The sequence below is a fragment of the Lolium rigidum genome, chromosome 1 (genome assembly GCF_022539505.1).
Source record: "Lolium rigidum isolate FL_2022 chromosome 1, APGP_CSIRO_Lrig_0.1, whole genome shotgun sequence".
Lineage (NCBI taxonomy): Eukaryota > Viridiplantae > Streptophyta > Magnoliopsida > Poales > Poaceae > Lolium > Lolium rigidum.
The window spans coordinates 105708465-105733526 of record NC_061508.1 but is presented as its reverse complement, the minus strand read 5'-3'; the positions used below and the strand labels follow the sequence as shown (position 1 = coordinate 105733526).

The window sequence follows — 25062 nt, the reverse complement described above, 5'->3', positions numbered from 1 at the left end:
TTGTTTTGTAATGGTCAGTTGCTGAATGTTGTAGCTATTCCGGGAAATCGCCAAGGGAGCTTCTGGGCCAGTCCAGTGGGATCGTTTTTTTTACTTTGTTTTCCTTTTGCGACTCCAGCGAGATCATTTCTTTGCCCTTAATTAGACTTGCTGAGGTTCTTCAAGGGGTATCACAGAGATATCACCCACTCGAGCAAAGGGTGAAAATATCATGCTGGGTTTTGTACGGTTGAAAAAGACGAGCTCTCTGTGTCGATAAAGAAAATGGAGTAGGGTGGCAGACGACTTACCTGGACGGGATCGATGTCTGATCAAAAAGATTCGTGGCCTATATCAGTGGCTCGCATTGCACTTGGTAAGGTCGTTGGTCTGCCCTCTCTCCAAGTGGTAGAGTCCACGTAATTTGTGGTAGAGGGTGTTGAGTAACATATTGTATAGTTATAGGTTCCCGTGTTTTCTCAGGATTGTACCTGTAATTGTACATGTGTCCTTCTATATATATATGAGCAGCCGGTCCTATTGGTGCTGTGCAATCTCCAATAACTCTTCTACATGGTATCAGAAGCCCTCCGGCCCTGACCTAGCCGCCTCCCCATCTCCCTTGGGCGCCGCCGGCCCCTCTCCCCCTAGCCCTAGCCGCCGCCCCTTACCTCTTGGGCGCCGCCGGCCTCACCCCAACCCTAGCCGCCGCCGGCCTCCACCCCAAACCCTAGCCGCTTCCGCCTCCCACCACCACCACCACCACCGCTTCCGCCATGGCCGGTTTCTCCTCCTCCGGCTCCGACCCCTTCAACTCCTCCCGCTCCGGCAGCAGCAACCCCTTCGCCGGCCCCTCCGTCGCCGTCATCCGCGACATTCTCATCGCCGAGCGCGTGCCGGTGAAGCTCTCCACGCATCCATGCCCCCTCGATTCTGGCCGGATGCTCTTGCCACGGCGACTCTCCTCGTCAACATCCGCCCGTGTCGTGTGCGTTGGTCATACACGCTGCATCACCTCGTCTACGGTGCGCCGCCCGCCTATGATGACCTTCGCATCTTTGGCTGCCGATGTTATCCTAACACTGCTGCCACCGCCGCACATAAGCTTGCGCCGCGCTCTCTCCCTTGTGTGTTTCTCGGCTACCCTGCCAACACCAAGGGCTACCGCTGTTACGACACAGTCTTCCACCGTGTCCTCACTTCCCGGCACGTGTACTTTGACGAGTTGGTTTTTCCGTTTCAGCAGGGACTTTTGGCGCCACCTCCGACGACGCCCCCGGCGCCCGCTGGCCCTTCTGCGGCCGCGCGCCGACGACTGACCGCGGCGGCGCCCTCTGCGCCGGCCCCACCTGGTCCCTCGGTGTCTCCGTCGCCCGCGGCGCCCCCGGCGCCCCCTTCACCCGCGGCGCCCCTTCACCCGCGGCGCCCCCGGCGTCCCCGTCGCCCGCGACGCCTGAGGCGCCCCCAGCGCCCCCGTTGCCCGCGGCGTCTCCTTCGACGACCTCTTTATCGGCCGCCCCGTCGCCTGCCTCGCCGCCCGTCGCTGCGGTTCCTGGGCCCATGCTCACCCGCGCACGTGCGGGCGTGCGGCGGCCGTCTACACGGTACCCCGCCGACCAGTACGTCTGCGCGGCGCTTCGGTCCACCGCGTCTGCCTTCTGGGCCAGCGGCAACAGCATCCTGCCGCACGAAGGCAGAGCTCCTCCGAGCCGCCGACCCGGCCCAGCGCCCGGTCAGGCCAGTTTCCCGGCCAGCCAACCCGGCCCGCCGCCCGGTCTGCCGCCCGGTCAAACCGGCCCCCGGCCGGCCAACCCGGCCCGCTGCCCAGCGCGCCGCCCGGTTCTCCGCCTGGCCTGCCGCCCGGTCAGACCGGCCCCCGGCCGGACCACCCAGCCTGCCGCCCGGCCGAACCGGTTCCGCGACCGGCCCGGCGACCGCTCCTTCGCCGGTGCCCACCTCGGCTCGCGCCGCCTTGCGCGACCCGGATTGGCGCGCCGCCATGCAGGAGGAGTACGACGCGCTGCAGCGCAATAGGACCTGGGAGCTGGTTCCCCGGCCCCCTCGCGCCAACGTCATCACTGGCAAATGGGTCTTCAAGCACAAGCTCGGCTCCGACGGGACTCTCGAGCGCTACAAGGCGCGCTGGGTCATGCGCGGCTTTCGGCAACGCGCTGGCGTCGACTTCACGGATACGTTTGCCCCGGTCGTCAAACCGGGCACGATCCACACGGTGTTGCACCTCGCCGCCTCTCGCGCGTGGCCGGTGCATCAGATGGACGTCTCCAACGCCTTCCTTCATGGCCATTTGCGAGGAGCAGGTGTGCGCGTTAGCAGCCCATCGGCTTCGTCGACACCGAGCGCCCCGATGACGTGTGCTTGCTCTCTCGGTCCCTGTATGGACTGAAGCAGGCGCCCCGCGCCTGGTACCAGCGCATCGCCAGCTTCGTGCATCAGCTTGGCTTCCACTCCACGTGCTCCGATGCGTCGTTGTTCGTCTACCGGACCGGCAACGACATGGCATACCTGCTGCTCTACGTCGACGACATCATCCTGACGGCCTCCACCGCTGATCTTCTTCGACAGCTCACCGACAGTCTTCGCGCTGAGTTCGTTTTGAAGGACCTTGGCCCGCTCCACTACTTCCTCGGCATCGAGGTTGTCCGGCGCGCGGACGGGTTCTTCCTTTATCAGCGGAAGTACGCTCACGAGCTTCTCGAGCGTGCCGGGATGCTTAATTGCAACCCTGCGCCTACTCCTGTCGACACAAAGGCCAAGCTCTCCGCCAGTGATGGAACGCTGGCGTCCGACGCGCCGTTCTACCGCTCTATCGTCGGAGCTCTCCAGTACTTGACGTTGACGCGCCCGGAGCTCCAGTACGCTGTGCAGCAGGTGTGCTTGCACATGCATGCTCCTCGGGGTGCTCATTGGGCCGCGGTGAAGCGGATTCTACGCTACGTCTGTGGTACCATGGGCTACGGCTTGTCGCTGCATGTTTCCCCCGGACGCGGACTGGGCGGGATGCCCGGACACGCGGCGCTCCACCAGTGGCTACTGCGTCTACCTCGGCTCGTCGCTCGTCTCTTGGTCCTCCAAGAGGCGGCCCACCGTGTCTCGCTCCAGTGCTGAGGCCGAGTACCGTGCCGTGGCCAACGCGGTGGCCGAGTGCACGTGGCTTCGCCAGCTTCTGTCCGAGCTCTCTTGTCCTGTTGACAAGGCTAGGGTGGTCTTCTGCGATAACGTGTCGGCCGTCTACCTCTCCGCCAACCCTGTTCATCATCGGCGCACCAAGCACATTGAGTTGGACATTCACTTTGTTCGTGAGCAAGTTGCCCTCGATCGCGTTCGAGTTCTTCACGTACCGATGTCTCAGCAATTCGCCGATATCTTGACGAAGGGATTGCCGTCCACGACTTTTCCAGAGTTTCGCTCCAGTCTATGTGTCGGTGACGACCCTTCGACTGCGGGGGGGGTGTTGAGTAAGATATTGTATAGGTATAGGTCCCCGTGTTTTCTCAGGGTTGTACCTGTAATTGTACATGTGTCCGCATATATATATATATATATATATATATATATATATATATATATATATATATATATATATATATATATATATGAGCAGCCGGCCCTATTGGTGTTGTGTCATCTCCAATAACTCTTCTACAGAGGGATACACGTTCGTGTGGCTCTTGCCAATCCACAAAATCAAATTTTGGTCCTTGGCAAAAATGTTAAGTCGTTTTGCTACAAAACTAACTCTTTCCTTGCAGTTTTTATAATTTGACCAGAAGTTTAGTTGAGCCGGGACCAATATGAAGTATTTTAATACAGTTTCTGAAACTGTTGTTACTTAAATTCATTGTACAATATCCAAATGACATTATATGTCCATGTACGCTGTCGATGGATATGAAGTGTTTACATGATGTCAAAGTGTGCTTTTGATGACGTACAGTATATACTACATGAGGAGTTGAAGACTCCAAAGACATGTAAGCTATTCTTCAACATTAGAATTTCTTTCTGAACTGTTCCAAGGTACCGAGAATGTTACAAACTGTTGAATATTGAACATGTTTCTGCCCAAGTGGCCCATGTTAGATATATATATCTGTATATTGTAGTTTCCCATATGTTAGGGGGCTTTCTGCATATGTGCACCTGTACATGTACTATATATTGTGGCCTTTGGCCCCTGGTAATACAGCAAGCATATTACCCTAACATGGTATCAGAGCAAAAATTGATCCTCTAGTCCCGGCCAACGTTGCTTGTTCGTCTCCGTCCGTCGCCCGTCCCCTCGTACTCGATCTGGTTGATCTCCGCCTGCTCCGCTCGATCTCTGCCTGCTCCGCTCGATCTGGTCGATCTCCAGGCCTGCTTTCTGCTCTCCTCGCAGCGCCAGGATCCGCCCGCCCCGCTCGGCCGATTCTCCCAGGATCCGCCCGCCCCGGCCGATTCTCCTCCAGCGCCGGGACCACACGCCACACGGCAAGAGGCTGCGGGGGAATTTAGAATAAATTGAGCGCACTCGTCGTCAGGCTGGTTCTTCCGGATCTTCTGCTGTTGCGCTATCTGATCAGGACATTATCCGTGGTCTTCGTGGTCTGCTCGCTAGTACAGACTCTTCCTCGACGAGTGCTTGCTGGTTACGTGCTCGGCTCTTCGGCACCTGCGCGACCACCACCTTCCACACGGTCGAGTACGTCATCCCCATGGTATCCGGATTACTGGAGCTTCTTTTCATATGACCTCTGCGTCTTCTATTCTTTCTGCTCTTCGCTCTCTTGTTTCTCATGTTCGTGTTATCACGGCTGATGGTATCTCTCTTCCTGTTTCCAGTCGAGGCACCCTTTCTACTACCTCTTTCTCTGTTCCTGATGTTTCTCATGTTCCTAGTCTTAAGATGAACCTGTTTTCACGCTAGTCGGCTTATCGATTCTGGTTGTCGCGTCATTCTTGACGCTGATTCTTGTGCTGTTCAGGACCGTCGTACACAGGCCCTGGTTGGAGCTGGCCCTCGCAGCCTTGAGTCCCCGGGGCTCTGGGAGTTAGACTGGCTTCGCGTTCCCCTGCGGTTGCTGCTTCTGTAACTGGATCTTTTCAGCAGTGGCATCATCGGCTGGGTCATCTCTGTGGCTCCCGTTTATCGTCATTAGTTCGTAGTGGTCTTCTGGGGTCTGTCTCAGGAGATGTGTCTTTGCATTCGTGTCAGGGTTCTAGGTTAGGCAAACAGATTCAGCTTCCCTATCCTACTAGTGTGTCTGTATCTCAGCGACCTTTTGATTTAGTTCATTCGGATGTTTGGGGTCTGGCTCCCTTTCCTTCGAAAGGGGGTCATCGATACTATATTTTTTTTTATTGATGATTTTTCACGGTACACCTGGTTGTTTCTTATGCACTCTCGCAGTGATGTGCTTTCTATTTATCAGCGTTTTGCAGCCATGGTTCGGACTCAGTATTCCACGCCTATTCATGTGTTTCGTGCTGATTCTGCCGGCGGGTATATCTCCCAGCACCTGCGTGGTGTTCTTGCTGAGCAGGGCACCCTTGCTCAATTATCGTGTCCCGGCGCCCATGCTCAAAATGGTGTCGCCGAGTGTAAGCATCGTCATATTCTTGAGACTACCCGTGCTATGATGATTGCTTCCTCTCTTCCGCCACATTTCTGGGCTGAGGCTGTCGCTACGTCGACTTACCTCATTAACATTCAACCTTCTGCTGCCCTTCAAGGTGGCATTCCTCTCGAGCGTCTTTCTGGTAGCTCTCCAGATTACTCGACTCTTCGCTTATTTGGTTGCGTTTGCTATGTTCTTCTCCCTCCTCGCGAACGCACCAAACTGGCCGCTCAGTCTGTTGAGTGTGTTTTTCTCGGATACAATGATGAGCATAAGGGCTATCGCTGTTGGGACCCTGTTGGTCGTCGGATGCGCATCTCTCGTCACGTCACGTTTGATGAGACGCGTCCCTTCTATCCTCGCCCCACCCCGGGTACTTACTCGGTGGATGATATCTCTTTTCTTCTTTTTTCGGATGCACCCCCTGCTGTCCCTCCTCCCCCTCCTTCTTCTGATGCGCCCCCTTTGGCGCCATCCTCTCGTTCGTCTAGTCCACCTAGTACTCCTTGTTCTCCGGCTTCGGATCCTTTCGATGTTGTCCCTTCTTCCTCTTCTTCTGATGACTTGTCTTCTGCAGATGAGCTTCCCCCTTCACGGCCTGTTCGTCAGCGTCGTGCTCCAGTTCGTTACTCTCCTAGTCAGTATGGTCTCTCTGTCGTTTCCGAGCCGACTTCTTATCGAGATGCCGAGCGTCATCCTGAATGGCAGCTTGCCATGGCTGAGGAGATCGGCTGCGCTTGAGCGCAGCGGCACTTGGGATCTTGTTTCTCCCCTTCGGTGTTCGTCCCATCACGTGTAAGTGGGTCTATAAAATTAAGACTCGCTCTGATGGATCTCTTGAGCTCTATAAAGCGCGTCTTGTGGCTCGTGGTTTTCAGCAGGAGCACGGCCGTGACTATGATGAGACTTTTGCCCCTGTGGCTCATATGACTATTGTGCGTACCCTTCTTGTTGTTGCTTCTGTTTGCCGCTGGTCTGTCTCCCAGCTTGATGTTCAGAATGTTTTTCTTAATGGCGAGTTGAGTGAGGAGGTTTACATGCAGCCTCCTCCTGGGTATTCTGTTCCCGATGGGATGGTTTGTCGTCTTCAACGTTCTTTCTATGGTCTCAAACAAGCCCCTCGTGCCTGGTTTGAGCGCTTTGCCTCTGTGGTGACTGCTGCTGGTTTCTCTCCTAGTCTTCATGATCCAGCACTTTTCATTCACACTTCTCCTCGTGGACGTACTCTTCTTCTTCTCTATGTTGATGATATGATCATTACTGGTGATGATCCTGAGTATTGCCTTCGTCAAGGCTCGTCTTCGCGATCAGTTTCTTATGACTGATCTTGGTCCTCTTCACTATTTTCTTGGCATTGAGGTTTCATCCACTTCTGATGGCTTTTCTATCTCTCAGGAAAAGTACATTCATGATCTTCTTGCTCGTGCTGCTCTTGGGGATGAGCGCACGGTTGATACTCCTATGTAGCTTAATGTTAAGCTTCGTCCTACTGATGGTGATCCTCTTCCTCATCCCACCCGTTATCGCCATCTTGTTGGGAGTCTTGTTTATATTGCTGTCACTCGTCCTGGTATTTCTTATCCTGTTCATATTCTGAGTCAGTTTGTCTCAGCTCCTACCACTTGTTCACTATAGTCATCTCCTCCCGTGTTCTTCGTTACCTTCGTGGCACGATCACTCATCGCCTTTTCTTTCCCCGTTCCAGCTCTCTCCGGCTCCGGTGCTACTCGGATGCTACGTGGGCGAGTGATCCTACGGATCGTCGTTCACTTTCTGCTTACTGTGTGTTTCTTGGTGGTTCGCTTGTTGCTTGGAAGACGAAGAAACAGGTAGAAGTTTCCCGTTCGAGTGTTGAGGCTGAGTTGCGGGCTATGGCCTTGTTGATTGCTGAGGTGACCTGGTTACGGTGGTTGCTTGCAGATTTTGGGGTCTCTGTTACGACACCCACTCCACTTTTGTCTGACAGTACATGTGCTATCAGTATTGCACGTGATCCGGTCAAGCATGAGCTGGCCAAGCATATTGGTGTTGATGCTTTTTACACACATGCTCAGGTGCAGGATGATGTTGTTGCGGTTCATTATGTGCCTTCAGATTTACAGTTGGCGGATTTCTTTACGAAGGCACAGACTCGAGCGCAGCATGATTTCTTACTCTCCAAACTCAGTGTTGTGGATCCACCATGAGTTTGAGGGGGGGTGTTATATATATATATATCTAACATGCGCTCTGATACCATGTTAAGCTTCATGCACTAGCCACTTGAACCAAAAGTCCGAACTGATGGAAAGGGCTAGGCAATCTACTTTATACACGTCAACACCCCCCTCTCACGTGTGACGGGAATACGAGAAGACAAGTCAACACGTGTAGAGAGGCAAAGAGGCAGCGGAAGGCCGGATACACACGGCAGGAAAGAGGCAGTGGGAGGCCGGATACACACGGCAGGAGGTTGCGGGGATTTTTTAGAATAAATTGTGAAAGCCAGGATTTGAACTCGAGACCTGGGGCTCTGATACCATGTTAAGCTTCATGCACTAGCCACTTGAACCAAAAGTCCGAACTGATGGAAAGGGCTAGGCAATCTACTTTATACACGTCAACAGCCCAAACCATATGTGTGCTGACCTATAAAAGGAGGGAGCTGGAGGAGAGCTAACCCTAAGACAGAAGAAACCACACCAGCCGCCAGGGACCAGGGATGAGGTGAGCTACTGCTACAACATGGTATCAGAGCAAGGCGACAGTGGGGACTAAAGGGAAGCCGATTCCGGTAGGAAACAACAGTGGTTCTGCGCGGCAGAGAGGAGACGAGGTGGTGCTGCGTGCAAGGGGAAGGAGAAGGACAAGCTGGGCTGCGGTTCTTGCTGCTGCGTGCAGCTGCTTGTCAAGGAGTGAAGCAGGGGTGATGGTTTCTCAAGTTGCGTGTGCCTGCTGCTGGTGAAAGGAGGTTGCTGGTAAGCTTGCCCAGAAGCTGTTTGTTGTTTTTCTTTGGGTGAAGGTGAGAGTGCAGATGAGTGAGTCCAAAGGCTTTGCAGAGGCTCTTGAGGAGCTCACGCTGTTTCTCTCAAAAGGGGGTGGCTCTGAGGCCATTGTTCCTCGACAGGAAGTGGTTCAGAAAATTGACCTGTTACCCACAGACATCAAGCTAGAGGGGGTTACCAACTATCTGAGTTGGTCTCGGAGGGCAATGTTGGTTGTGGATCAGAAAGATCTTGATGGGTACGTATTGGGGACTATCAAAGAACCAGGAGACAAGACTAGTGCTGAGAGAAAGAAGTGGAAAACCGTCAACTCTCTGCTTATTGGGCGGCTGTTGAACTCAGTGGTGCCCTCCATTGGGCGTTCTGTGGAGGGGTTGTCCACAACTGCTGAAATATGGAAGACCTTGTCCACCCAGTACTCTGGGAAAGGCAATGTCATGCTCATTGCTTTGTTTGATGGGAAGATTCACCATCTCCGCCAGGGGGACATGACAGTGATGGCATATGTGGCAGAGTTGCAAGTCTTATGGGCTGATTAGGATAACTGTGACCCTCTCGAACTCTATGATGCAGCCTCCATCGAGTCAGGGCACAAGTGGATAGCACGCAGGCGTGTGCTTAAGTTTTTGGAGGGGCTAAATAAGTGCTTTGATGGCAGAAAGGCATCTCTGCTGCACCACACCTCCTTGCCCACTCTTGACGAGGACATTGCAGCAATGGCTCAAGAGGAGGTGCGGCTCTCTCTGGAACCAGCAGATGAGAAAGTTGTGTCAGCTCCAACGTTTGCCATGACCGAGCGCAGAGAGTGGAAAGAGAGCAGAGACTGCTTCATTTGTGGGGAGACTGGTCACCTGAAGTGGTACTGCCCAACTCGTGGTAGAGGCGGGGGATATAACAGAGGGAGAAGCAGCAGGATGGCAGGAGGCAGAGGTGGATACTCAGGACGTCAAACTGCTAGAGGTAGACGAGGACACCTTTGGAAACTCCGGTGGCCAGAGTGCACACATGGCGACTGAAGTGGACAATGGGACGTCAAAGGATGCAGAAGTGGACGGTGCTGCCTATGGAAACTTTGCTAACTTGGTCTCCACTGATGAAGGTAATTCTGAAAAGGCATCTCTTGCTACTAATGAGAATGATATAGAATGGATTCTAGCCTCTGGCGCATCTAAGCATGTTGCGGGTAAATTCGGTGTGCTTGAGTCTTACATTAAGCATCCTCCTACTCACAAAGGCACCATTCAAACTGCTGATGGTACAAGACAACCTGTTGTTGGAGAGAGCACAGTAAAGTGCACTTCAAACATATATTTTCATCTGTTTTACACGTCCCAGCGTTTCCTGTTAATTTGCTCTCTCTGAGTGCTCTCATTGATGACATAGACTGTAGTGTGACTCTTAACAAGTTTGGTGTCGTGATTCAGGAGCGGGAGACGAGGCAGATGGTTGGGACTGGCACCAGGCATAAGGGGCTCTGGTATGTGGAAAAGGGGGTGCAGCCAGAGTTGGTGTATGCTGCAACCATGGAGGACAAGAAAAAACAAGCTATGCTCCATCACTGTAGGATGGGGCATGTGTTTTTCGATAAGATGAGTAGAATATTTCCTGATATTATGTGTTGAATAAGCAAGGGCAAGTTAACATGTGATGCTTGCGAATATGCTAAACATATAAGAGCCTCATATGTGAGTAAGGGGCTTAGGAGCATATCTCCTTTTATGCTTATTCATTCAGATGTATGGACTTCCCCAGTGGTGTCACTGAATGGAATGAAGTACTTTGTTACCTTTATTGACTGCTATTCTCATATGACTTGGGTTTATTTGATGCGCCACAAGGATGAGGTGTTTCCTTGTTTTTAGAACTTCCATGCATATGTAAAGAATCAGTTTCAGGTACAAGTGCAGGTGCTCAGGACTGACAATGGCACGGAGTATTTGAACACCACCTTTGGGGCCTTATTGTCTGAACAAGGTATTCTTCATCAAACGACTTACCCAGATACGCCTCCTCAAAACGGTGTGGCGGAGCGGAAAAACAGACACGTTTTGGAAGTTGCTCGCTCGCTGATGTACACAATGAATGTGCCCAAGTTCCTGTGGAGTGAAGCAGTCATGGCAGCCACATTTTTTATTAACAGGACACCCTCCAGGATACTCGGTATGAAATCCCCATGCAAGTTGTTGTTTGGGAAAAATAAGTTTGTTGTCCCTCCGAAATTATTTGGCAGTACATGCTTTGTTCGGGATCATAGACCATCGATTGGGAAGTTAGACCCACGAGCAGTAAAATGTGTTTTTGTTGGTTATTCCTCTAGTCAGCAGGGGTATAAATGTTGGTGTCCCTCTGCGAAACGCATGTTTGTAAGTATGGATGTCACCTTCTGGGAATCCGAGCCATTCTATGGTGAGCAAACTGATATGAGCTTGTTGTTTGCAGAACTTGACCAACTTCACTATCTGCAAGATGGTCATGAGGGGGAGAAGGTAGTGTCTCACACTAAGGGTTCTGTGGGTACTAAACTTGATGGTGATGTGCGGGTTCAGGTCCAACCTGTAGTGGGTACAATTCCACTTGATTCTCCCTAGGTTCCTGTTCCTGTTCGGGATCGGTGGCCGCAAAATCTCCAAGTATACACTCGACGGCGGCCACATGTGCAGGGGGAGCAGGAAGGTAGTGATGTGAGCTCATCTGACATAGTGGGACAACAACCACATGTGTAGGGGGGGCAACAAGGCAGTGCTAGCAGCCAATCTGACACAGTGGATCTGCCAATTGCATTGCGAAAGGAGACACGTGAAGCAGCCAAAAAGGGTTAAGTGTCAAGGAAAGCTCTTTGCGAAATGCATGCTCTACAAATTGTTTCTGATGAACATGACATTAGCAAATTTGTTTCTTACGAGGCTTTGTCTCCTTCCTATAGAGCTTTTGTGGCCTCTCTACAAATCGTGACAATTCCAAACGATTGGAAGACAGCAAAGCAAGATCCGAAGTAGCGTGAAGCGATGATAGAAGAGTTGGAAGCACTGAAGAAAAACAAGACATGGGTGCTAAGCACACTGCTAGTAGGGAAAAAGGCAATGAGTTGTAAGTGGATCTATACTGTGAAGCAGAATCCTGAAGGGAATGTAGAAAGGTATAAGGCCAGATTGGTCGCTAGAGGGTTTAGTCAAACTTATGGAATTGACTACGATGAGACGTTTGCTCCAGTGGCGAAGATGAACACAATAAGAATATTGGTTTCATGTGCTGCTAACTTTGGGTGGAAGTTGCATCAATTAGATGTCAAGAATGCCTTCTTACATGGTGACCTGCAGGAAGAAGTGTACATGGAGATACCACCAGGTGTTGGTACCTCACAGACCAAGGGAAAAGTATGCAGGCTGAAGAAATCCTTGTATGGTCTGAAGCAATGTCCAAGGGCATGGTTTGATAGGTTTAGACGAGTTATGTGTGGTATGGGGTATGGTCAATGCAATGGTGACCACACAGTGTTCTATAGACACGCTGAGCGAAGGATCACCATTCTTGGAGTTTATGTGGATGACATATCATCGCTGGAGATGACCAAGAGGAAATAAAGAGATTGAAGGAGTGTCTGAGCAAGGAGTTTGAGGTGAAAGATTTGAGCAACCTAAAATATTTCCTTGGCATAGAAATGGCTCGGACAGAGAAGGGAATATCTTTATGTCAATGGAAATACACCCTAGATCTCTTGAGTGACATGGGCATGATGGGATGTCGTGCAGCCCCTACTCCAATTGAACAAAATCACCAGTTGACTGCACAATCAGGTGAGCTAGTGAATAAGGAAAATTACCAGAAATTGGTTGGGAGACTCTTGTACTTGTGTCATACCAGGCCTGATATTACATATGCCGTGGGTGTGGTGAGCAGATATATGCATGAACCAAGGAGTGGGCATCTTGATATAGTGCACAAAATCTTGAGATATTTGAAGGGAACTCCGCGAAAGGGGTTGTGGTTTGCAAAGAGTGGACACCTTGAGGTGGATGGCTATAGTGACTCTGATTGGGCTGATTGTCGAGATGATAGAAGATCAACATCCGACTATTGTGTGTTTGTGGGAGGAAATCTGGTGTCATGGAGAAGCAAGAAACAAACAGCTGTGTCTAGATCAACGGCAGAAGCTGAATACAGAGCTTTATCTAAAGGGGTGTGTGGAATGCTTTGGGTGAAGCATCTCGTGAGCGAGTTGAAGCTTCTCAGAAAGGGGCCCTTGAGATCTTGGTGTGACAATCAGTCAGCTAATTGCAAATAATCTAGTCCAACATGATAGGACAAAACATGTGGAAATTGATCGCTTCTTCATTAAGGAGAAACTTGATGTTGGGATTATCAGCCTTACTCATGTCAGTTCTGGGAAGCAAAGTGCTGATTGCTTGACAAAGGGACTGGGAACAAGGGAATGCAACTTGGTATGTGACAAGATGGGATTGATAGATATCTACCATCCATCTTGAGGGGGAGTGTTGAACACTGAACATGTTTCTGGCCCAAGTAGGCCAAATCCATGTGTGTGCTGACCTATAAAAAGAGGGAGCTGGAGGAGAGCTAACCCTAAGACCAGGGATAAGGTGAGCTGCTGCTACAACACAAACACATCTGAATGTACAATTCAAGGACGAATTTAGGCACTAAGCCTCCCTTCGTCAGGTGCGTCACCATGTTTTGGTATCCAGAGTTTATTAGCACCTGCAGGCGGCACAATTTCAGCTTGGAAATCTTGCCGGAAGAAACCATGCAATGATTTATCTTGAATGGTACGGAGAGAATGGCGTTTTGAAACTCACTGCAATGCAGGCCCCTAGCTACTCGCCTGCTATCCATCGTGTATAACTTCTAGTAAGTTTCCTATCCAACCCAACTTTTCATCCTAATCCAAAAGCCCAGTGCCTGGGCCATTGCCTGGAAGCAGATCGAGCTAGGTGGCATGCATGATTCGTTTCCTGTTTCGATATGTCGATCAATTTACTGCCACCGCAATCCAAGACAAAATACGCTCTTTGCCCTCCCCTTACAGGATGACAGTCTCTTGCCTCCTTTTCACAGCCACGCGAGCACACTGGCACTGCTAACGTTACCGATTCAGACCACACTACAATAACAGGATTTCAAATTGAGAACCAACTTTCCTCTGTTATTGAGAGAATAGATCTGCCTCGCCAACATTCACATCAAGAGAAACAGACTAAGCAGCTAGCAGAGCTAGTAACGGAAGCCGAAGCAGCATCTTCTTCGCTTTTCTATTCAGAGAAGGAGCCTTCGCTTGCAAGGCCTTTTATTTTCTTTTAATTGATCAGGATTCCTTAGAAGAAATACCAGCATCACGCAGGCAAACATCAAACTGTACGCACAAGCAGAGCATAGCAGATTGCTCAAACATGCAGCCGCTTCCTAAACCAACAAAAACTAAGTTACCAAGTGAATGCAGCAGCGATGGGGCCCTCGTCTCATCAGCGACAGTGATGCCATCCAATTGTTTCCGTCGTGATATCCATTGTCTTTCACTTCACATGGCATTTCTGTTCCAGTTCACAAGGAAAACAAAACAGGGGTCACTGCAGCGGAAATTAAGCATCATCAGCAAAACTGACAAGTAACCAAATACAGTGATGGCCATATAGTATGTGGCACTCTAGTGTCAAAATAACAGTCCTTAAGAAGAAATGTCTCTATCCAAAATGGACACATTTTCCTGTTATAGCCTGTATACCAGTAAATCAAACTGTTTAGGGGCTAGGGCAGCCCAAAACTGTTTAGGGGCTAGGCCAGCCCAAGTACACCGATATTTACCATGCTGTTAGGCTGGATAATGAACTTTTTATATAGGAGCGACATTTTCATCATGATACCATATGAATGTATAGGAAAATCTGCTTAAGCCCAAGCGTCCCGGTGAGAATTATAAGCTCCACAACTGAATCGCATAAGCGATGCGAAGCACACCCTAGATGGTTATTGATGGCCACAGTGAATTAATCATTCCTGACTCCATTATTCCAAGCACCGTGTCATGTGTGATGGCTGTACAACATAACATTGTTAGGCTTGCATATTTGCTGGGGAAAACTATGACTCAACATTTACCATCAATAATGGAACATCCCCGCGAATAAAAAGAAAATAACAATAAACAGTGAAACGTGACACTAGTTCGGTGAAGGTCCATGACAGACTACCAGGCTATGGTTGTTGCCTAGCTCCAAAAGGTACATGACACAGTATCATACATCATGTAAAGTAAAACATCGGTATATTGATTAAAAAATCAGATATGATGGACATAATAACATCAGTCATCTACCAAAATGATGAAGAGACGGTTACAGGTAAAGAGGACCATCACACTGAAAATGCAACAAAAGAGCAAGTTTGTACGAAAATACTAACACACGTCAGAAACATTATGATGAACTAGCACAGATGCAAAGCAAGTTCGACTAACCTAGTTTGAACCTGAAAATAAATGTCATCCAGATATTTATACAACTATAATTTCCTACTCCCTCTGTGCTAAATTAATTGACTCAACTTTGTCTGGAGGTACATGCGTATCTAGCTAAAACTGAGTCAATTAATTTGGGACAGAGGGAGTAGAATATTTACATGATCTTTTGTACCGCGAATAATGCTGAGGTGGCATAAAACTGTAAAGAACATGTAACAGTGAACAATTTTAAAGAAACGCTAGTAGTATAGTCAAAGATATTAAAAGCACATGAAAATTCTAACCCAGCATATGCTGATTATTGAAGAGTTTCATGTTAAGTTCAAATATTGTTCAAAAACTTCAGATAATATGCACATCTGTAGAGCAAAGACATAAACATGTCTTATAATGAACAAACAAATATTGCGAAAAAATTTAAGCAAGCACAACAAATAGCAATTCTAATGAACACAAAACAAAATTAGAGCTGTAGGCAATAGGTACAGTTAAAAGGCTATAAGTATAGAAGTGATTAGGAGAGGACATATGATTTCTCCATAACCATCGGATTTACAATTATAAAGTACAATGTCAAATATTTCCGACAGTTCAGATCAAAAGTATCCCACTCTAAGTCGTGCTTTCTGTAGTGGTATAGAAAATATAAAACCCATAGGTCAAAAAATACGGTGTCCACCAACTAGGATTTTATCATACTATTATGATACATGAAATCATACTGTCGAAAGAATAAGAAGAAACTTGAAAGCATACCTTGTTTTCGAAGTATTGGGGGTCAACCACAACGGAGGTAACCAGGTCATCCAAAGCTCAGGAGACGTTATATTCGTCACAATATTACTTTCCAAATGATAAATTCCCATATCACGCTTCTTGGAATGCGCATAAGATAAAGATTCAACAGCGTGATCAGTATAATATACACAACTGGACATCAACTGGGGATGATCACTCACTGGAAGGCAGAGAGAAGCATTATGCCCAATAAACAGCACATGCTGACCTATTGCTGTCATCTTGATAAGTTTCTTATCGTCGGGGTCAAACTTATACACCACAATTTCAAAGGTACCCTCCGTGTTATGATTAGTAGTTCTTGATCTTCTACTAATTAGGAGCTTGTCACCCCATGGGGCTTGGGCGATGTAGACTAGAGGCTGTACATGCCGACAGCGCTTGGGCCGGCGGTCTCAGTGCAATAGAGTAAACAGGGGAACTGGTTGATGCGGCAGACTGCCTCGGAGGACGCCCTGTGCCACGCCGTGCAGACAGCGGCAACCCGGAGGTTGTCCGGGCACTCGAGCAACTCGAGTATGCTGCGCAGTATATCCGCCGGCAGGTCAGACCAATCCGGAAAAGGAGCTTCCATCGTGGATAACACCCAGGGGCAGGGCGGCGATCAATGAATCCAAGACTAGAGAGAGAAGGGCGGAAACTCCGGTCCGGCCGCGTTGTACTTATTGATCCTTACCACAATTCCACGCCAATTCGATTCGACAAAGAATTAGCTGTGTCCGATTCGAGTCGGATCTGGGAAGAAATAGGAAATCCAATCCAGATTGATGTAATGGATTCCGGCAATAACCCATCGGAATCCGGCTCCACCCTTTTACCCCTGAAATTGCGGATTTGAATCCGGTCTTGATTAGGCGCTACAAAGAAAATCAAAGATTTCAGAGGCAGAGCCACATAACTCCATGGGCTATGCCTGCCGCCCCTTGTGATGGTGGCCGCCCTGCGTATGCCTTGCCCACGCCTGAGATATCCAGCGAAGCCAACCTCGAGGTCGCGGTGTGACGGTGCTTATTTCTGTTCGAACGCTTCAGCTCGGAAGGCGCAGGGGAGCGGTATTTTGGGGAGCAACTCAACCGGAGGGACTCTGTTATGAAGTACTTCCTCCTTTTTAGTTTGTACTAGTTAAAATGCCCGTGCATTGCTACGGGGCAAGACAAACATTATCTGATTAACATCTTGTATTGTTTGTAACATCATGAGCCCTTAAAAAAATTCTTTGTCATATACGTGCAAAATTTACATGTCACACATGAATATTTGTTCACTTCTAACAATACCGTCTCGGGCTATGTCGTTCGATTCTTTTGGAACATCGACACCATCCATCTCCGGGCAGTCCATAATCTGTACAAGTGAAACATATATCAAACCAAATTTTAAAAATTGTCATATTCAACATGTGTGCAGAAACAAATTGCAATTGCCCGTATGTACCTGTTTTTGTTGTGTACAACTTGATGAGGCTTCGGTGGTTACAAACTAATTAGGCTCTCCATTTTGATTCAAACAACATATTATCAGCAAAATTGAAGCTCACATTCTCATCTTCAGCATCATGATATTTATTCAATACACTTTCTCATACAATCATACCCGTTAATATGGGCATTTGCTTAGTAAAACCGTTTATACAAGTGAGTTAAGGGTACAAGGTTTTAAAGATACGAAAAACAACTAATGATTACATATGATCTCATGATCTCTGAGTGGAATAGCAGAATTAATTAAGGAACAACATATTGTGTTTCTTTGAGGAAGCATAGATTAAACTCGTAAAAAACTTATTTTTTGTTGCTCAAACTATGGAAGGGTAGGATTACTTGGAACATACAAATGCAGTAGATGTGCCAACAAAGAGCAGGTGTGCCTTAGATACCGTCACTATGAACTATATAATCACTTTCATGCCTATAATTCGCATTAACAATTCAGCAGATGTTCAAACAGCAAAACAGATGTTGCAATGGCAAAAACACAAAGAAGGCAATGCTCTGAAAGCATAGAACAATGACCATTTGGTGAGGAACTAACCAGAGGGATGCGAGAGGGTGCACCGGGCACATTCTACTCGCTTCATTCTCGTCAGCACTTGTCCATGCCGTCAATCAGCCGCCTCACCCGTCCTCCCCCTTGCATTATTGATACATGATCATAACTTTGATTTTTTGCAGATGTACTAAAATCTAAAGATTTAGTAACCAAATATAGTTTGCAATAGTAAGCGTTGAATTAACGTAAATTTCTTCTCATGCATATGAAACTTTGTAACAGTTCTAAGTATCAAACCGGATGCAATTCTGCTAGGGGCGCAATTGCATAGTAAGAGTGAAGCTATTAAAAATAGATGCACTATCTATCGGATGCAAACATTCCGTTCTTCTTCATATTGCTTGTTTATTTCATCTATGTAAAGATCTAAAGAAATGTGACATGAACTCCATTCGCTTTCTCATACACGTATTGGATTTAAGAGGTACAATTTACCTCAACCTAAAAGGAAAGTTTAAGCAGATCCTTTTTAATCAATTCAGCCAATCCACCACAATTACCTAAAATTTTCACTATGTAACATTGTTTAATAAAACATCATAGTTCATGAGAAACCACTAATTCCAAATCCATCGTCCCTTCCTCAAACAAAATTCCACTCCCGGCTCCTTTTTTTACCAATACATACAATGAAATATATAGTGAACTGCAATCACGCTATTGATCCATAATATGCACTCATATTAAACCTTATATAATCAACAACTTATCAGGCCTAGGATATAAAATATTTGTAGCAAAGTGCACAACCCGTGGGTAAGAGTAAAGTTTCTTGATTGACCTACTTTTAAATATTGATATGATAGACTTGAATAAAGGAAATACTTTTATATTGAATTTTAGATAAGTACTAAGATGGCCCCGTAGAAGTCGTGTTACTGGTCTTCATATGAACATCAGATTTTGAAGGTAGCAGCAGCAGTAGTAGTAGCAGCAGCAGCAGCAGCAAGAAGAAGAAGAGGGTGAAGCGTACCTGCACAAAACTATTCATATTAATGAAACCTCTTTTAAGTTCGCTAAATGATTCATATTTATGAAGAAAATACTCTTCCCATATTTCGAAATCTTCCACCTTTTTAAGCTCCAGACTTCGTACAACAGTGTGCATCCCACAAGCAAAAAGAACGTCAAAATCCCACAAATACGTACCTTGAATAGGCAATCAAATAAGGACTTGACTACGCGGCGGCGCCGCACATATCCCCTGCCCGTGCGACGGATTCAGGGCCCACCCACGTTAGGCTGGCGCAGCACATCTCCCCTGTCCAGTGCGACGAATTCCGGGCCCACCCACGTTCGGCGTTTTCTTCTCAACCAAGACAAAACGACTGGGCCCACCCACGTGACGGATCGAGCGCGCGCGCGTAGCAAGCTGGAAAATGCCTCCCTCCCGACAGCTCTCCTAGCAGCCCCACCCATTAATTAGCCAGGTGGTCCCTACGCAGTCGATCTTCTTCTTCCTCAAGACAAATCAGCGTGAAACCAGATCTTGGAGGAGAGAACGAGGAACAGGGATCTGAAGAAAGGGGAAAACCATGGCAGACAAACTGAAGACCTCCTACGTCTACAAGCACTAAAATTCGAAGATTCCAAATACAGAGCACCTTTCACAGGGAAAAAGTATTCATGTTTCACCTCCCTTGTCTCACACCTCAAAAATCGGCTAGAAAAACTCATCTTGTAGAGAAGAACACAGTAGGTTGATCCATAAAAAACAACTTGTTACTGAAGAAATATCATCAGCTTCCATAAAATACTTCTGGTATTCTGTATCTATGAACAAGCAAAATAGATGGGAAAAAATGTAGCAAATCCCAACAAAACAGAAATCTGGTAGAAGAACATAAGGGCTCATCACATAATCTAAAATGAAACTTGACTAGAAATCTGGTAGAAGAAACATAAGGGCTCATCACATAATCTAAAATGAAACTTGACTAGCCAAGATATTGGTTCTCCATATTAATCTTGCATGCTTTTTCTGCACCTTACTTTTGATCAACTTTGAAAAAGGGATCAGATCTTCTTTCTGCACCTTACTTTGATCAACATTGGAAAAAGGATCAGATCTTGTTCCTGCATTACCATGACAAGGTAAACATGGAAGAATTAGAAAACTGACTACTTTGAACAAACTTTGTTGCAGGTCGCAGAAAAGGAGATGAACATGAATATACACATGGAAGTGCCAGCAGCTACTTTATCAGATCATGCAGGATCCAGTAAGACAGGTCAGTATGAACAGAGCAAAACCACACATATACATTGCTCTACATTGAAAAAACATGGCAGAAAAGATATATAAATTGGCAAAAGCAACTACCAAAAATTTACTTACAAAAACAGGTTAGTTGCCAAAATAAACTACCAGGTTAGTTGCCAGATAAACTACCAAACAGTATCCATGTTAATTATGAGCAAAATACCAGACTCCTTGATTCCACCATAATTTGGTAGACAAAAAAGGAAAAACAACCATATAGATTTCCACAGAAACAACTTCCACCTATAATTGCAAAAAGAAGACAAGAACTACCACATTATTGCTCCCTGGCCTAATCACTTGTTTTATGTACATCCACATACTAGCAAGTAACTCATTACTAAAAAAATGCATTTGTTTTCTGCAGGAACACACAATGAAGTGGCCAGCTCCAAAGCTCTGTCATCTGAGGCAGCATACACTGAGATTACACTTCCGGAATCCAGTGGTCAGCACACTCCTCCACGTGGACAGAACATTGGCAATGAAGCAAATCCAGAAGTAGTGTCAACCCCGCATGCGCCAACTGCAAGCATGAGATTCGATACACTTGAAGATGCCCAGCGGCACTACTTGGCATTTGCACGCGGGGAGGGGTTTTGGAATAAGGTACAACTACAGAAAAAAATCTGAGGTTACTGGTGAGTTAATAAGAGCAGCTCTGGTTTGTCACAAATCTGGTCACCAAGCAAAAACAAAAGAAGATACCCAAAAACCTAAACCAGTTGTGCCAGAAAGAATGAAGAACAGCAACGTTAGGACTGACTGTCCAGCTAGAATGGCTTTAAAGGTCAGGAATGGAAGCTGGTTAGTGACAGAATTCTGTGATGAACACAATCACCCCCTTCTGTTAAAGTGGTCCTTGACTGGTTTCTTACGCTCACACAAGGATATACCACAAGAAGACCAAGACTTCATTAGAATCCTACACTCGGTTAACATGGAAACAAGCAGAATGATGCAAGTGATGGCTACGCTGTACGAGTCAGTTGAAGGTGTGCCATATACCCCGAAAGAATTGGCAAATTTCAGATCAACGCTACGAGCAGAAAACAAGTATACTGATATGGAGGATACCATGGCATACTTTGAGGCCACGAAGTTGCGAGACAAGGATTTCTACTACCGATACAAACTGGATGATGAGGACCGTGTCCAATACTTGTTTTGGGTAGATAGTGCCGCAAGAAAAGCATACAAGTCCTTCAATGACTCGTATATCTTTCGACGCAACATACATGACAAACAAATACAAAATGCCTTTCGCACCATTCATTGGAATAAACAATCATGGTCGATCGATTCAACTAGGTTGCGGTTTCCTAAAGAATGAGCTTAGCGAGAGCTACATATGGCTTTTCGAGTCGTTCCTGATTGCAATGGATGGAGTTGCCCCAACAAACATGATAACAGACCAGGATGGTTCTATGCGTGCTGCAATGGAAAAAGTCTTCCCAAACACAACGCATCGAAACTGTAGATGGCATATTGTAGACAAAGCAACAGAAGAGGTTGGCCCGTTTGTTGCAAAGATACCAGGGCTCCGGGAAGAGATGAATGATTGCATCAACTGTAGCTTAACACCGGAAGAGTTTGAGACAAGATGGACCTTAATGATAAACAAATTTAATATCCAAGGGCATGAGAAAATTGCAGCTCGTATAAAAAAAGAAGCAAGCTGGGTCCCCGCATACTTTATGCACAAGTTCTATCCTTTCCTACGGACAACTCAGCGTAGTGAAGGCTTCAATGCAGTTCGAAAAAGTACGTAACTTCCACAAACTCGGTGATTGAGTTCGTTCACCGATACGAAGATATCCAAGCAAAAATTATGAAAGCAGAGAACAAGGAAGAATCAGATTCATCCCTCCTAACGGCTAAAAAGTGGTGTTGGCACCCAATAGAGCAGCAGGTGGACAAACTGTACACCAAAAACATCTATCATAGATTTCAGTTTGAAATGCAGTCCAGCATGTCGTATAACATAAAACCGATAGGTGAAAACAGATATGAGGTTTACTGCATAACAAAATTTGTTCCACGAGTACCACAACGAGCCTATGAAGTCTATGCTGATCCTCCCAATGAGAATTACAGATGCACATGCTGCAAGTTTGAAAGGGATGGCATAGTCTGTTGTCACATTCTCAAGGTAAAAAAACAAAATCGTTGATACATTTAGTCTGTACTTTGATAACGTTTAACATGATATACTTTGTGTTCGATTCAATGGTGAAAAAAAGATGAAAAAATGTCTAATTTGACATAAAATTGCAGGCAATGGTGCAGCTAGGAGTCTGTGAATTCCCACTGAAATATGTCCTCCGCAGATGGACATGGAGTGCAGAAGAAAATCTAGTTGAAGAGCTTCCTGGACAACCAGCTGTTATGCCAGAAGAATCAAGAAAGAAAATGTGGCTTTCAGTAAATTGCAACGAGTTCAAAGGTCTTGCAATGTGTGGGAATGAAACAGAAGATGGCCGGAAGATAGTTCGCATGCACATGAAAGCTATGAAAAAAGACTTGGCAGCACTAAAAAGAGAAACAGAAAAAAGAGCTAAAAAAGTAGCTACATCAAGTGCTACAGATGCTGCAGAAAATCCATCTACCCAAACAGCCCAGGCAAATTTTCCTACACAACAAGTCCCTCCACAGGTACCAAGCACTGGACCCCGAGCACGCAAGCCACCATGCCAGAAAAGAAAATCAACAGGTTCCTCAACATCTGCGGCGAATAACAGTACTGCCACAGCTCCCAATGGGGGATTCACAGATGCAGAACCTTCAGAAACATCACAAGCAAACAACATACGATATCCTCGTGTATCAAACACTAAGGGTAGGAAACGCAAGAAAGCTTTCCAAAAACCACTTGGATATAGGGAGAAAAGAAATACGTGTTTGCAAACAAGTGTGGTTCCACACAACATGATTTCGGGACATGTACACGAGAGAGGAGAGCTCGCGAGATGAGAATTAAGAAGTACTGATGATTTGTTCTTGAATGTAAAATGATCTTCAATTATGGGACATATTCCGAGTTATTGTAATGTTATTTGACTCCATTCCTATCAAGTTGTTTTAGGCAAATAATGAGAACTAATATCTATTTATGTCTATTTATTACATAAGATATCTGCTGGTACCAAAAATGGTAGTGTTAGGCAGTGCCGTGTTCATGGACTTTTAAAATTCCAGTTGCTGCAAAATGTGGTTATGCATAGTTTGCGCGCCACGATGGAAAATTACATCGGCCCCCTATAGGCACCGCCTACTCCACCTCACATCTTATCTGTCTGTTTAACCTTATCTCTTGATTATCCGATGGAGGTACTGATGGTTTTTGCCTGTCAACTACTCTCTCGTGAGTGATTTTCAGTTGCATCTGTCTCTATTTTTAAGAACATGGTATTCATTGCAATTTTATATCTAGAGAATTTGAAGTCATAATTTACAGGCACAATTATATTGGTAGCTAGGCGTTAGGAATGCGGGAGCTAGGCGTTGAGAATATGGCAGCTACGTTTTTGGAGGCTCGCAAACTATGCGCCGAGAATCGGCAGCTAGGACTTGCGAATATGGAAGCTAGGCGCTGCGAATTGGCAGCTAGGCGATGGGATTCTAGCAGCGATGATAACACAGTACTCAGCGAATCAGTAAACTTTTGACAATTAGACATTAAAACCTGGCAGCCATGAACAAGAATTTGGCAAGCATTCGAAATGAACTTGGCAGCACGGAACCACATATATGCGGCGCCGCCGCGTAGCACAACCCTATTTAAAAAGCTACATGCAAAGCAAGAGCATGCCGAAGGATGGTCAGCCAGCCGAATGGAAAACAAAACTACCGTGCTAAAAAACTACTCAGTGGCACCGCACAGATAGTCCTCCTGTGTGTCTTTAATTAGAGCTAGTTACCAGGATAAAAAAGATCGGATATACCTACCAGATTAATTATGACTAGTTACCAGGATCAACACATATAGCTATCAGATTACTTATCAGGCCATTTTTGATAAGTAGCTACCATGTTTCTCTGACATAGCTATCAGATTATTTTAACACCCCTGCCAGGTTTTTGTAGAAAACTACCAGATAGTTTTGATGCACCTACCTGATTTTCTGAACCTTCATGCCCCTATAGAATGCATTTAACAGAAGTAGAAAAAAAGAAGATATCCTACCTGATTACATTGTTGAATAGGTTGTACCTCCACCTATCTTTCTCTTCATTGAAATCTGCAGTTAACCATCTATATGGATAAATCCTCCTTAACTTCAGCACATCATCTTTTGCAAGTGCAGGGACCTTCTGCCCATCCCACTTGTCGATATTATAGATAGTGTGGAATCCACAATCAAAACTTTCACATGAAAAAAAGGGGGAAAACTAGATTATTAAATAAGCAATGCGCAAAAAAAGAAAAAACCCACAATGAGGGAGTCTTGAAAAAAAGCAAAAGAAAATGTAAGAGAAAAAAATGACATACATATTTGCCTGTATTGGCACATCTATGATCTTCAGTTCCCAGTCCTTGATCTGAACCTTTGATGTGCTGTAGTGTATCTCCCATAAAGCCTTGATATTATTGATAAGACGAGTTGCATGACTAACAAGCGACTCATCCCCTTGAGAACGCATGGAATCGAGTGCTTCAAACCTTTCAGCTTGAAAGTTCATAGACAAACAGTACCAGTGATTCCCCTCTTTATTTGCCTTTTGAACCTCTTCCAAAACAGGGAATGAGATCTGCATAAAACAAGAAACACACAAAAAAAAGTGGATTAGCCACCCCCTAGCTAAAAAAGATAGTAGACATGTAAATACAAAAAAAACACAAACTCACTTGCTTCATCACACTAAGAGAATAATTCTCAGTCCTCTTGAACATGGAAA

At 46.5% G+C, this 25062-nt stretch overlaps 1 pseudogene; it reads left to right on the top strand.

The window, feature by feature from the left end:
* The first annotated feature begins 282 nt into the window (after positions 1-282).
* Positions 283-432, top strand: LOC124685600 (annotated as a pseudogene).
* Positions 433-25062: the final 24630 nt, after the last annotated feature.